Below are 14,333 nucleotides of genomic sequence, written 5' to 3'. Positions count from 1 at the left end.
TCAGGAAGACTTGATCAATAAGCAGTATGGCCAGAAAGCTCCAGGGCTTGGCTGTGGGGTCCCTGTTTGGTGGAGAGAGTGGGGAGAGAGAGAGAGACTTTGCAGGTTCCCAACAAGACTGATCCCTGATGTCAGCCCCAGATGTTCTACTTCCACTGTCAGAAGCCACATCCCTGTGAATGCCAGTTCCTGAGAATCACAGTGGACAGAGTGCTGTTGTGCCCATGTCTTGCTTGTAGGCGTCCCACAGACATCTGGTTGGTCACTGTGAGAACAGGATGCTGGACTAGATAGGCCATTGACATCAACCAACATGCTCTTCTTAAGTCCATAACAATAATCACAGTCGACCTAGAAAAGACACAAATATTTTGAATGAGCTACTGGTGTAAAACTCTCAATATTCTATGGAGAAATGAAACTCTAGAGTCTAGGTCAAAGCTAAAATGTATTATGAAGCTTTTGTGCCACTGTGACTTGCATGATGTGCAGTGCAGACTGCCCATCTAGCAGCACCTTAGCAGAGAAAACATGTCAAAGCACAATAAAGTATTCACTCACGCTATGTGAGTGTGTATGTATTTATGTGAGCATATGCATTTAAATTACTACCTCCCTTCCCAAACAGGGATTTCCACAAGGAAACAGAGTAGATGCAAAGCCCTGACCTGCCTTTAAGAACAGCAAATGGCAATGGGGAAATATAGAGCACTGTAGTGTTGGCATTGTCCTCTCAGGATTGTTTGCAAGGCCCAGGAGTGTAACTAGCAAGGATGCAGAAGGGTATTAATGAAAAGAGTTATGAGGGCCTGTGACACATAATGGTCACATTACTAGACTATTTTCCAGGCTGGGAATGAAGTGGACGTCTGTGTAACTGCAGTGAAACCTGGCATGCAGCTTCCTTGCTGCGTTAAGTTCAGTACCTAGCCAAGCTGGAAGCTGCACTGATTGGACTTACTGGCATTAACAATATGATGATGGTCAATGAGTATTACTGAACTAAAGCAGCAATAATGATCCTGATCATGATGACAATCATGAGGCTTAATGTGCTTCAGGCATCAACAAATAGTGGTTGTCAACTGGCTTTTGGAGGCTTGTTACTAGGAATGGCTGATGGAGGAGAAATGTAGCTACGAACTCCAGCATCAAGAAGAGAAGCTTGGCAAGGGACAAGAGAGAGGCATGGATGAATCAGTAGCCCCAGTCCATTGGGATTTGGCAGCCTGGAGCTCCGAGGGGATGAGACATGACTTTGGAAATGGACAAGATCTGTCTTTGGTCTTTGGGTCTGTATGGAAAGTGGGAAAGATAGTATTCAAATTTATTAGAATAGCTGCATGATACATAAATCTTGTTCAGACCACAATCAATCATGAATGCATGGATGAAGTGGGGTTATGCCCACTGCCCCTGCCCACGGGCATCCATGGGTTTGGTGGAAAGCTGAACACAGCCAACATACAACACAAAGGTACATGTAGGCTCTGTATCTGGTGTCTTACTTTGGCAATGTGCATGATCTGATAGAAATTGCCTGCTCATATACAACTTGTACATGTGTAGGTTCTTTTTGCTCCTTTGAATGAGCATATGGAGTTCATAAAAAAATAAAGGTAAAGGGACCCCTGACCATTAGGTCCAGTTGTGGCTGATTCTGGGGTTGCGGCATTCATCTCGCTTTATTGGCCGAGGGAGCCGGCGTACAGATTCCGGGTCATGTGGCCAGCATGACTAAGCCGCTTCTGGTGAACCAGAGCAGTGCACGGAAAGGCCATTTACCTTCCCACCGGAGCGGTACCTATTTATCTACTTGCACTTTCACGTGCTTTTGAACTACTAGGTTGGCAGGAACAGGGACCGAGCAACGGGAGCTCACCCCGTCACGGGGATTCGAACCGCCAACCTTCTGATCGGCAAGTCCTAGGCTCTGTGGTTTAACCCACAGCGCTACCCGCATCCCCACGGAGTTCATAGCCATGGATAAAAGGCAGAATCCTGCTTCCCCCTTCTGCACATATGGTGAATATGTGAACGTGGAAGGGGGTATAGGGTGCTGTTGTTCTGTGACAAAATGGTAACAAAATGCAATAAATAATTTGTTTCACTTATAGCTCAAATCTTAGCATCTAAGACCGAAGCCAGCTCAATACATATTGGCACCTTCTCCCTCATTCCACATATAGATTAGTGGACTTGCGATGGGATGGTCTCCTCCACTGCATTGCACCTAAGACATCAGGCCAGGCCAGGTGGCATACATTGACCTGTCCTCCCACAGAAGAGAGTAGTCAGGGGGGCTTCAGTGGGGCAACCAAGGGGCTGCCTCCATTGATATTCCCTCTGCAGCAAAGTGTGACACTTGCCTTAATTTGCCCAAAGCTTGCCCTGTCCAACACCCCAGAGTTGATATGCTCTTCCTCAATATTATTATTATTACTATATCACTCTTCATCTGAGGATCACAGGGAAGTTTAAAATACAAAAACACAAAAATGCATAATGTTGTAACAAACAAAAGCAATACCCCACCTGGTTTTATCCATCCCAGAACTCAAGATTTGGCAGGCTAGAAATCTTTTCATAGGTGATTTCACATTCATAGCTGGTATCCTTTTTGCTCCCCTCAGGTGACATTGATCTTTGAACTCTGATAAAGAGAGAACCTGAAAAAGAGAGAGAGAGAGATCTGCATTAGCATGATGATGTATAGGAGATCTGACCATTTGTCCTGTAATATGACTGCATATTCTCTTTTGTATAATGTTTTAGTTTTCTCTTTATAGCATACTTTTTTTAATAAAAACAATCTCTGACATGTATCTTTAGTACCTTTCTGCACAATGGAAACCCATGCATTAAAAGATACAAACAAATGTCTTGGTATGAGTTACTGGCACAGCAAGGAGAACATGCCAAATGAAAATGTTCCATCTGCTAAACCGTTACCTCACTTTTAATTGTGGAGAACAAATAATGCAAATTAGAATTCACATTTGCAAAAAAAATCTAGCATAACATTCATCCTATTCTTTCAGTGTCTCAGAAAACACTATTTAGAATATTGCAGAATTCTAGGATAATTCTAGGATAATTCTATCCTTTTCCAGTGTATTCTGCCTTAGTCCTTTGGAGCCATTCTCAAGTAGCTTATGAAAGCAGGTTCAAAACAGCATATTATCTGAGCCTTCAATTTTTGGTATCTGAGCAGAAACTGTTGGCAATTGTGTTTTTGACAGTAACAAGACATCCTGTAACTCAAGAGTCTCAGGCATTCTGTTCTTCTGTCACTGAACTGAATGAAAACATATTTAAATGGGGGTGGGTGGGATCCCTGTTAATTTTTTCCTTCATTCAAATGGCAGGGTGCGGGGGAAGAGAAGAAAATATCACATTTGCCAGGATCTTAGAGGGGAATGACAACAAACTGGTGAGGCAAAGAAAGATCATCTTCCATCTTCCAAGGATTAATCTAGAAAGAGCAAAATGAATGTGAAATAGCTTAAAGCCATTTTTGCAAAAGAAGGGGCAGAAGAATTATAAAGTAAAGGCTCCCCTCATTTTTTTTCTCTGTTTTGCATGCACAGATTTTCCTGTTTGATGTTTCAATTCACTATTGAAGGTAATAACTGAGTAGAACTAATAATTTTGATATAATTGCCTGTGATTCTCCTATAGCAGTGATTAAGGTTAAATTATTATTAGCTCCCTTGAATGTTGCTTCAAAGTGGCACAATGCCTGCGAGCACAGTTTTCCATTGTAGGCCTGCCTGGTACACCAAGGAAGCTATAGATGGTGCTGTTTTCTTTTCCTGTGATTTCCAGCGAAGCCTTCAAGAAATCCTAACCAGGCACCCAGCTGGTTTCTTGGACAATATCCAAAATGGCTTTGTGTAAGAGAGAAGGGTCACTTGATTCACTGGAAAATATATCAAGATAGGGAAATATTATGTTTTCCCTTGTGAAGTACAGTACAAACATTTGCCTTATTGCCTAACTATTGTGGTGATAATGGTGACACCACTGAACTCTGTCACAGCATTGATGTGCATGCAGGTTGTGATTTGCCAGGAAGTAGAAAAATGTTCAAAGTGAGAGGTGATCCAGATAGTTGTGAGCTTTGATTTTGACATGTTCTTCTCCTTCTCCTTCTCCTTCTCCTTCTCCTTCTCCTTCTCCTTCTCCTTCTTTGGCCATCACTTGTAGCTGAGTAAGATTGTCTTCCATGAAAATGGTCTTAACAGTGAGTCCGTAAGTGACTGTGGAGGCCAATTTTGAATCCACCCATCCTTCCACAGTGGGGACATAGGTTTCTGGGAGGGAGTTGATCACAGTGAGGGTTTTCCAAACATGCCTTCCTCTTAGCTTGTTTCTCCTTTTTGCCCTGAATTTGTGCTTCTTCAAAGTCCATGACACCTTTGGTAAAGGCTGTTCTCCAGTTGGAGCACTCTCAGGCCAGTGTTTCCCAGTTATCAGTGCTTATACTACATTTTTTCAGATTTGCTTTGAGAGCGTCTTTAAACCTCTTTTGTTGTTGCTTTTTGGAAGTAGAGTAGTTGCTTTGGGAGACAATAATCAGGCATCCAAACAACATGACCAGTTCAATGAAGTTGATGTTTAAGATCATGCACAAAGTTCCCACATTGCTGGCTGTCGCATCTCAGCAACTGTCAAGCTCCAGATAGTGAGGCAGTGTTCCAAAAAATGGCAGGGGCTGAGCTCTGGAACAGCAAATATAATCAGAGGGAGTACTTACCACTCAAAATTCTCAATTTGAGTGGGACATCCTGGAATTACAGAAACCATCACGACTTCTGAGTGGTTCCTGGAATATCCCTTTTTTTTGCTCCAGCACTCTGGCAAGTCACCTGGATGATGCCAGAGTGCCAGACCAAAAGACACTCAGTTTTTGGGTCTCTCACTCTCACACAAGTCACCTTACTTCAGCAAGGACTCAGGACCAAAAATGAGCATCCTGATTTTGTTCAGCGGGATGTTGGTGGGTATGGGAGTAGGTGCACTACAAGAGATGCTTATAAGAGTTCATGAAGAGAGACAACAATGATGTAATTTATGCTCTGCTCAGTGGCCACCACCTCCTCTGCCACCATGTTGGCCAAGATGCAGCTGAAAAAGCAGCTACTGGTGGGTAAACTGCAGTGTAGTATGGAGACCCTGCTGGGCTTCTGGTCAGCCTCTACACCAAGTGTAGCCACAAGTCGCCACTCCAGAGGGACAGGCTCATCTTGGACTTCATTAAATGGAATAGACCTCCTGATTATTGAGAGTGATGTAGGCAAGTTCCTCATCAGTGGCACCTGGGCAGGCTACCCAGAGTAATCATCCGCCATCGCCCACTACCCAAGGACCCCAGCCAGTACAACATCTGGCTGAGCTGCCTTAACAACGGGCATTGTGTGTATTTTATATACACATGTATCAGCATGGTCAAGCAGTCAGAAATTCTCAAATTCATGCAGTTGTATATTTGCCTACACATAAAAATGCATGTACATAGAGGCATAGTAACACAGGGAGAAGTATTGGAACTAAGGGGACACCCATGCTTAATAAAAACCAGATACAAACACAGATGGGCATGATGTGTATGTATAAGGGATTATCACACAACCTTTCTCCTGATTCAGCTCACAAAATGAGCTTAAAGACAAACAGGGGAATGGGTGCACTGGCAAACAGAGCCATAACTAGGTGATCTTGCACCCCGGCAGAACGGTCCAGATTGTACCCCCTAGCCATGGACAAATTAGCTGTTCTTTCCACCTCCCCTCCAACATCCCACCCACCCCTTCAATTCACCCTCTATTTAAAATGATATCTTATGAGGCGATAATCAATATTTATATTTATGGACATATTTTCAGCTGATTTTGCAGGGGGGGGATCACCTGCGCTTCTGGTGGGAGCCCACACCACCCCCTAGCTGCAGTCCTGCTGGCAAATCAGAATGTCCAGCTGCTACGACTTCATTGTTTAATCTCCACACACCACTTTTGAGATCATGAAAGCTTCTTAGAAGATCTCTGAAGATTGTCAGTTCACATACGACACTATCATCTTATCACTCTTTCATAAGCTGAAAAAAGTGGGGGGAAGATGTAATTGAATATAGCAGGTGAATTGACTCATACGTTTCCCATAATTTAATTAGCTTGTGAATGGCCACCATGGCTTGCAGGACTTCTCTCCAATCTTAAATGTCCTTTTTATGTCATGGAATTAATCTGGGAACATTATTGTCTAGAGCACAAATAATTTTTTTGGTTATATCCCTAATATGTCATGCTATCATCAGAACTTTTAATGCAACTCACCTGCCAGATAGAGTTTCCTTTATTCTGCAGTTTGATCACTTCACCTTGCACTCCTGTGGCTAGATTGCTTTATCATGTACAGACCATGGAGTTGGGAGTCAGAGGAGAAGGAGAGGTGGTTCTTTCCCATTCTGGCCTGTGTGCTTGTGAACTCTTTCTTTGATCAACAATGCCACTTAAGAACACAGGGAATATGCATCTTGTTTAGCCATTTGCCTCTCCAGGCCTGCAGATCCTTCTGATGTACCATTTCCTCTTCTTCAAACACACACACACACTGTGATAACATGGTTTATCGCTCCCACCCTGCCCCCTTGTGCTATCCTAGCTATGTACAGGCAAGCTTTTGACAGAGCAAAATGTATTGGCATTTGCACCTGAGGCTGCTTCACAAAGGATGCCCACCCCAAAATATGGATATACATTTTTATAGAGAGAAAATGTGTGTTTATTCCTACTTGTGAAGTGGAACTTGAATGTTTGCTTTCCTTTGCTTTATCCCAATAAGTTACGTATTTTGGCTTCCCAATCTGTATCCCTTTGTGTGAAAATAAACCTCTATACCAGGGATAGCCAATGGGGTGCCCTACAGAGGCTACTTGGAGTCAATGGGAGTTGGATTCCAGAGGGCCACAGGATTCCCATCCCTGCCCTAGGAGAACCTTGCTTTCTTGGCCATTGTCATACATAGCAGACTAGAAATCTTGTGAGAAATGATATTCTGGGACACGTCCAATAAACACCTGGGCATAAGGACACTAGAGGAAATGAAATGGTTGGTAAAGCTTCAGGAAAGGACCTGCTGTGGTTCCACTCCACAGTTTCTCTTCTATGCCCAGAGTTAAGCTGTGGCAGGAGCATTAGCAGCAGCAGATGGTGCTGTGGTGGTGTTCACCTGACCTCCCAACAGCAAAGTCACTGCAGCTTACCAAAGAGACAAGGGAGTGAATGGGGGGAACTTGGCACAGTGTAAATGCACCAGCAGAGTCAAACTGGCACTTCTGCTAGTGCATTTGCACCACACCAACCTCCCCACTTCCACAACACTCCCCCTCTCCCTCTCAGTGAACAGCAGCAGCTCAGTTGTCAGGAGGTCAGGTGGACACTGTTACCCCACCACATTGTCCACTACTCAGTATTAGTCAAAAATATGACATCTGTCCCTTCGAACCTTGCAATTCCTATCACAAAGATCACAGGGGAAATTATATGTCCAGATGCCCAAGTGTTCCTTTTTAACACTTGCTTTTACAAGCAGAACCAATGTGTAAGGTGTATATAGCGTAACTATATCCTCATACCCTGCAGCATTTTCCCTCTTATTTGCTCCATACTGTTCTTGTGAGTGGCATTTATTTTTTTATGGAGCCAGTAAAGCCTTGGACACATAATTACAATGGTTCCATTTCAGAATGATGGAGCTGGATTCACCTGCTTTTTATTTGTTTGAATCAACTGGACGGCTTGACAAAATTTGAGCATTGAAACAAGAGAGATCTGTTTGAGGATGTGCTACCCTGGTTCTTTTCAGTAAATGCTTTTACTGATTCTGTGTATACCACAATACAGATGTAACTCCAAACCTCCAAACTACTTGGTGATAAAGCGGTATCCACGTGTGAGAGAGAAAGAGAACTGGGAATATAAGGGAAGACAACAGGTGCAAAGTTTAGATCTTACAGGCACAATTTGGAGATTGCATTCAATTGCTCCAAAAAGCAGGCAACAGTACACCATGCGAATTACGCAATTTGTCTGTGCTGCTGCCATTTTTTAAAAAGCTGTCTATGGGGTGTAGAGAAAATAGCTCTGGGCCATTAGGCTTGTTTGACCCCAGATGTCACTGCAAAGTGTTCAGATCTGGGATTTTGAATTTCTCATGCATATGTATTTTACTGGATCTGCAACAGAGATACTTCTTTTTCTGTCACTGGTGATGGGATGAGGAGGGGGATTGCAGCCCAGGATCAGGCCTCTCAATAAACAAATGTTTAACCTTATTCTCTCCAGAGATGAGAAATCGCCTCAGGCAAGCTAACAATCGCCCCTTCCAGTACACAGCAGGCAGAGGAGTGTGTGAAAGAGAGCCAAAAGTATTTTGCTTTTCTCGCTCACTCATTTGCGTCTTGTTTTATTTATTTTAAACATTTGCATCCTGCCTTTCCACTATTGAGCCCTCAAGGTGGCTCACACAACATCAAAAGCTATGTTGGAAGAAACCAAAAGCTCTCCTGGAGATTTCAAAAATCCAATCAATATCAGCTAAAATAAAAAAGCACTCTATAACACCCTCCCACACCTCCTTCCCACCAAACAGCTGATCGGCACAATTGCTCATACTTGACAGAGCTATACACAGAGAGACCTGCATGCACATTTGTATCAGAACTGCAGAAGCCTAACCACTCTCCCTCTTTATTTCCCAACTGTACGTGCATGAACAACAAGCAATAAATATTGGCACCGAATGAGTACCAATTTGTACCGAAAAGTGTTTTGAGTACTAATGCTTTCTCTGGGGGTGGGTGATGGTCACCTCAAATTATATAAATCTTCTCTGTTTGGGGTAAAAGCATGTTCATGTTCAGATTGAAGACGAGTGCCAAATAGCCTTGAAACCTGATTAGGCAAGCTGCAGTATTCATTGCTTTGCATACAAGCAATCCCGGTTTAATATTGCAGCCCACCTGAGCTGTTTTCTTCCTGCCTGCATTCTAGCTCATAACATCCAGCAGGCTGTGAAATAGGCTGCCAAGCTGCCTTCTCGGAAGCCCAGGCTAGATCAACCACATTTCTGTGAGCCCAAGGAAGAGGTGGAAGGAACCATTTGCAATCAATATATAACAGACAGGATGTAGGATGCAGACAATCATGCAAAAAGGGAAATATTGGAGATGCTCTATTTTACTGCAGAAGAAAAACATGCATTAGTGGTATATAGATATAGATCGTACTTAACTATAGAAGGTTTTTCAGTGGAGGTCTAGAATAGAGTACATGTCAGTAAAAGATGGAGATGTTCTTTCGCTGCAGGGAGCATTTTGGAGACACCTTTATCCTGCTTGGCTCAGAGCTCTTTTTCTTGGGTTCTGGTTTCGGCAGGGCCAGATTTAGGTTTGATGAGGCCCTCAGCTACTGAAGGTAATGGCACCCTTTATATGTCCAGCTTTCCTTGGTCAACAACAAATTGTCGCTGTTTTTTGTTTTGGATATATACTATATGGCAATTTATGGACCTAATAGGTATCTAAAGCTATTTGCACATAACAATATATGTATTTTATCAAAGTAATTGTTGAAAAACTTTCCTTTATTTTTTGGGAGGCCCCCAAGAGAGTGGGGCCCTAAGCTATAGCTTGTTTAGCTTATACGTAAATTCGACACTGGGTTTTGGTCCTCCAGACCTGCTTAGTTTTGCTGCACCTCAAACATGCTCCTCATAAATGGTCCTCAACCCAGTTTTGGTTTATAGGTGATGGGAATAAAACTGCCTGAGGCCCCTTTGGCTATTCTAAACAACACCTCATTGTGTTACAGTGTGTTTGGAATGGCAGGCTGTATGCCTTAGTGTTCATGTTCATACATTTACATGCAAGTGCAATGCCTTATTGTTCACATGTGTGCATTTATTATTTGTTAATTGCCTTCCACACACATGCCTCAGAACAATGTAAAAAATTCATTAGCACTTAAAACGAAGAAGGTTAACAGCAACATCAGATAAATGGATTTGCATACATGTGCAGTACCACCTGGTGGCTTCTGCTTCTCTCTAGGTCTTTACAGAACTCTTAGCTACAAGGGACAGGTGAACACATGTGCACTGTCTCTCATAACACGGAGCCAGAACATATGTCAGAGGATTTCTTCAGTTCTTTTGCATCTCTTTTGCATGGTCTTTGTTGGTGACACTTCTATAGCCCTTGACTTTGGCCCTAAAAACATAGCAATGGAGACTTCATATCTACATGTTAGAGAATCGTTGGTCTGTTTTTAAAAGCATGGCTTTCCAAAGGAATCATAATTATTTCATGCTATTTCCCCACATTTTTAGCACCAAGAGAGAGCAGATATTTATACACTTCTTCTGCTGTTTTATGCACTTCCTCCTATTTCATTGAAGTCACTTCAATTTGCATCCTGAACATATTGGCAACAGAACAGCAAAGCAAACAGAGACAAACAAGACAAATATTAAACACAATTTAGACTTAATAGCACAGTTTTTACATTTAGGGTAATGTTTATGATCTATACAACAAATACAGTGAAAGGATGGGAAATTTGTGCACCATTCAAATAAGCATGGGGGCTTTGTATAGCATAAAAGATTCAATTTGCAAACAAAAGGACTGCATTTGCATCTATATACTTAAGCTCTTCTGAGGAGCAAAATTAGAAAAAGAGTCTGGCTGTTTTACTTCATTTTTCACCCTCTTCTCTTCCAAGCAGCCTTTCATGGCCAGGAAATGAGGCTGGAAATTAATGAATGGGATCCATGCAATAGCTGCTTAAAAGTTTAGCTTAACATATGGAAAGCTCAATGTTACCACAATCACCAAACTACCACCAGTCTTGGGTCTATTCAGAAGTGGCGGGGTGAGTAGTTTGCTAGCAACATGACCAGATGCTCAAATATTTCAGGTAACTGCCACACACACATACCAGTAGTAAGCTTTCAAGTGGCTAACAGGCAATTTGACCACCCTGCAATTTTGAGCCTAACAGGAAGAAACAGAAACCTGCTCCTTTAAAAAATGGGACAAGTATGAAGATGTTGATCATGGGTAGGCAAACTAAGGCCCAGGGGCTGGATCCGGCCCAATTGCCTTCTAAATCCGGCCCGCGGACGGTCTGGGAATCAGCATGTTTTTACACGAGTAGAATGTGTCCTTTTATTTAAAATGCATCTCTGAGTTATTTGTGGGGCATAGGAATTCGTTCATTTCTCCCCCCAAAAAATATAGTCCAGCCCCCCACAAGTTCTGAGGGACAGTGGACCGGCCCCCTGCTGAAAAGGTTTGCTGAACCCTGATGTTGCTGATGGATCCAGGCTTTCCCTTCTCTTAGAAGAAGAGACAGGGGCTTACTTGGGAGAGTGAGACTCTTAACACCACTTTAGATCCCATTCAGTGTATGGATAGTGCTCCTTTTTATTGCTGCAGGCATGCAACCTACCACTAGAGGGAGTCTAATGCACCTTTACAGCAGAACTCGCATCTTCCCCAAGACTGTGTCAAGAAAACTAGAGGCTCTGTGTTCATTGTCGTGGCAAAAATAAAAGCAGCTTCTTTATTCATGTTTATGCCATGGCTTATTCCATATCCACCAAAATAACAGAACGGATCTGAGTAGCGCAGAATCACCTGGGCAGGACACTTCCCACGTAGTTAGCGGCAAGAGTTGACCTGAATGTCAAAACTGCAGCCGTTGGCACCTGCTCTCTGCTACAAACATATTCAAGAATTGTGGGCTGTTAGGAGGAGGCCATCAAAGAGAGAACTGCCTATTGCGCTTTCCCTCGGGCTTGGTTGGCTAAAAACCTCAGCTGCTCCTGCACATATGGCTCGCCTTTTGTCATAATTTGTGTTCTTTGTGCTTTCCGAGATGAGAGATTTATTTACATCAGTCAAATCTCTCGAGTTCTGGGAGGCATTTTTTGTTTGCTTCCTCGGCTTGGCGATGCATCTGGAATCAGGTTCCTGCAAAGTTAGCTGGCCTTTGTTTAGTGCCGTATTAATATCACTTTTGACATTTGCAATGAGGCAGCACCGTCTACTCCCAATCACTTGAAATTACTATGATCATTACAAGGACCGACATTCACAAGTGCTCAGCTCTCCTCTGGCACTTAAGTGCCCCACAAGGTCACTGGCGGCTTCAGAAACCCTTCCTGTTGCACAGGGTCTCTCTGTCAATGCTGCCACGTTCCCTTTGGTCTGGCTGGAAGGGATGCAGGTCGGCTCCATCAGCAGAGATTGCATGGGATTATTTCAGTCTGACCTGCTGCCTTGCCACCTACAGTAAGTGTGAATGCACCCTATAACTCTGCCTGGAAACAATAAGCAGGTTGCAAGTGTGGAGAATGTAGCACGCTGTCAGAGAGACATGCTGCTTACTCAGCAAGCTGCTGAATGCCCCACCAGCTTGAACTTCTTCAGGGCCTAAAGTAGTAACCCCTGTACAAGCACATTACATTAACCTAATCTCATTTAGAAAAGGCCACTCCACAGGGCACAGGCTGGCTCTAGAGTGGTCATCTGACCCACTTTGGAGGGGGAGAAGGCTTGCTGCATTTCCGAAATGTACGTCTGCTGTCTGAACCTGTTGTCTCTCACCTTACATTAAGAAGAAGAAGAAGAGTTTGGATTTGATATCCCGCCTTTCACTCCCTTTAAGGAGTCTCAAAGCGGCTAACATTCTCCTTTCCCTTCCTCCCCCACAACAAACACTCTGTGAGGTGAGTGGGGCTGAGAGACTTCAAAGAAGTGTGACTGGCCCAAGGTCACCCAGCAGCTGCATGTGGAGGAGTGGAGACGCGAACCCGGTTCCCCAGATTACGAGACTACAGCTCTTAACCACTACACCACACTGGCTCTCCAGTTTAAGCTTAATGGAACAAAGCAACCTTTTTATTTTTATTGTCTTCTTTGGGTGTGATTTGGCTGTGATTTGACACGTAGAGAAAAAAACTCTGCCCCCTCCAAAAAACCCCAGATTTTGGAATGCAACTGTATAGAGTCCCAGGGTTTTAGATTAAAAGCAGGAGTGTGACATGAGTATGTAAGGAAAGCCCAAAGTGTTGACTCCACAAGGACAATTGCTTAAACCCCCTTAAAATGGCTTCTTCCCAGGACTGGGCTCCAGGACTTTGGAATTCCTTGGGCAATAGACCAATCCTTGGGCAAGATGTCAATCATTAATTTCCCTTAAGGGAAGCTCAGAGTGATCTGGGTGGGTTCCTCCATCGTTGTCCTCCCCCAGAGGACTCTGGGAAAATCGAGCCCTTCAATTTGCTCTGGGTGTCTGATGAAGCCAGAAGCAGGACCCAGCACTTGCCTGACCCTGTTGAACTCTAGTGCTGCCCATGTCTCATTCCATCAGCCTATATGTGTGCATGCATGTGTACATAATTTGCCCTGCCTTCCTTCTTCCTCACAGACACTGTTTTCTATCCGGTGAAGATCTCCTTTCTTCCTTGCTGCTGCTGCACCTTATCTCATCCCACTCTTCCCCTTAGAAGAGTACAGAGCAAGTTGCACACAGGTAAGAGGACTTCGCCACCAAATAACATCTATATAAGAAAATATTGCCCTTATACATTTCTGAATAGAACATAAATACATGTTCCACTTCAGGCGACTGACTAACATTTGCTGCTTTAGCTATCACCTGAAGGCCAGCTAACATTTGACACGATGTAGCCAGTATACACCAGTGTTTACAGCACTGGAGTACCATATTGCTTAAGTTACAAACTCATTGGATAGCCGTAGGCAAGCCACTAATTCTGTCAGACTCCATATGGGGATAATGATAATGATGGTGGCCTGACATATAGCCTTTGTTAGAATGACTGCAGTAATGTATAGCAGAGTTGGGGACCCTCAGGCCTGCAGACCAAGTGCAGCCCTCCTTCCAGGCCTCTCCACCTGTCCCTTGGGATTCTCCACAGACCACACAACCTCCCAAGCCACACTCCTTACCAGCTCTGCTTGGACTGTTTTTGCCTGGCTGGAATATGTCCTTGAACTCTGATAATGTTTCTTGCTTGCCTAGGCAGAGGATAGGGAAGGGTGTGGTTGTGAAGGAACTACAGTCATACCTCGGGTTACGAATGCTGCGAGTTGTGCATTTTCAGGTTGCGGACCGCACTGGACCAGGAAGTACCAGAATAGGTTACTTCTGGGTTTCGGTGCTCGCGCATGCGCAGAAGCGCAAAATGGTGCCATGCGCATGCGCAGAAATGCCAAATTGCATCACGCGCATGCATAG

The 14,333-nt window shown here is 43.7% G+C and overlaps 1 long non-coding RNA gene across 2 annotated transcripts in view; it reads left to right on the top strand.

Annotated features, from left to right (window-relative positions):
• The window catches only part of LOC309535374, an 89,959-nt gene extending 76,372 nt beyond the window's left edge, over positions 1–13,587 (top strand). The window contains exon 4 of one of the 2 annotated variants that reach the window (XR_014221229.1): positions 13,500–13,587. This is a non-coding gene — a long non-coding RNA (uncharacterized lncRNA). Of the gene's footprint in view, positions 1–2,633; positions 2,804–13,499 lie in introns of those variants that run through there. The other variant, XR_014221230.1, reaches the window with a different exon arrangement.
• The last annotated feature ends 746 nt before the right edge of the window (positions 13,588–14,333 follow it).

The sequence above is a fragment of the Podarcis vaucheri genome (assembly GCF_965113315.1).
Source record: "Podarcis vaucheri genome assembly, chromosome: 6".
NCBI lineage: Eukaryota > Metazoa > Chordata > Lepidosauria > Squamata > Lacertidae > Podarcis > Podarcis vaucheri.
The sequence above is the reverse complement of the archived record's forward strand: the minus strand, read 5'-3'. Positions and strand labels throughout refer to the sequence as shown.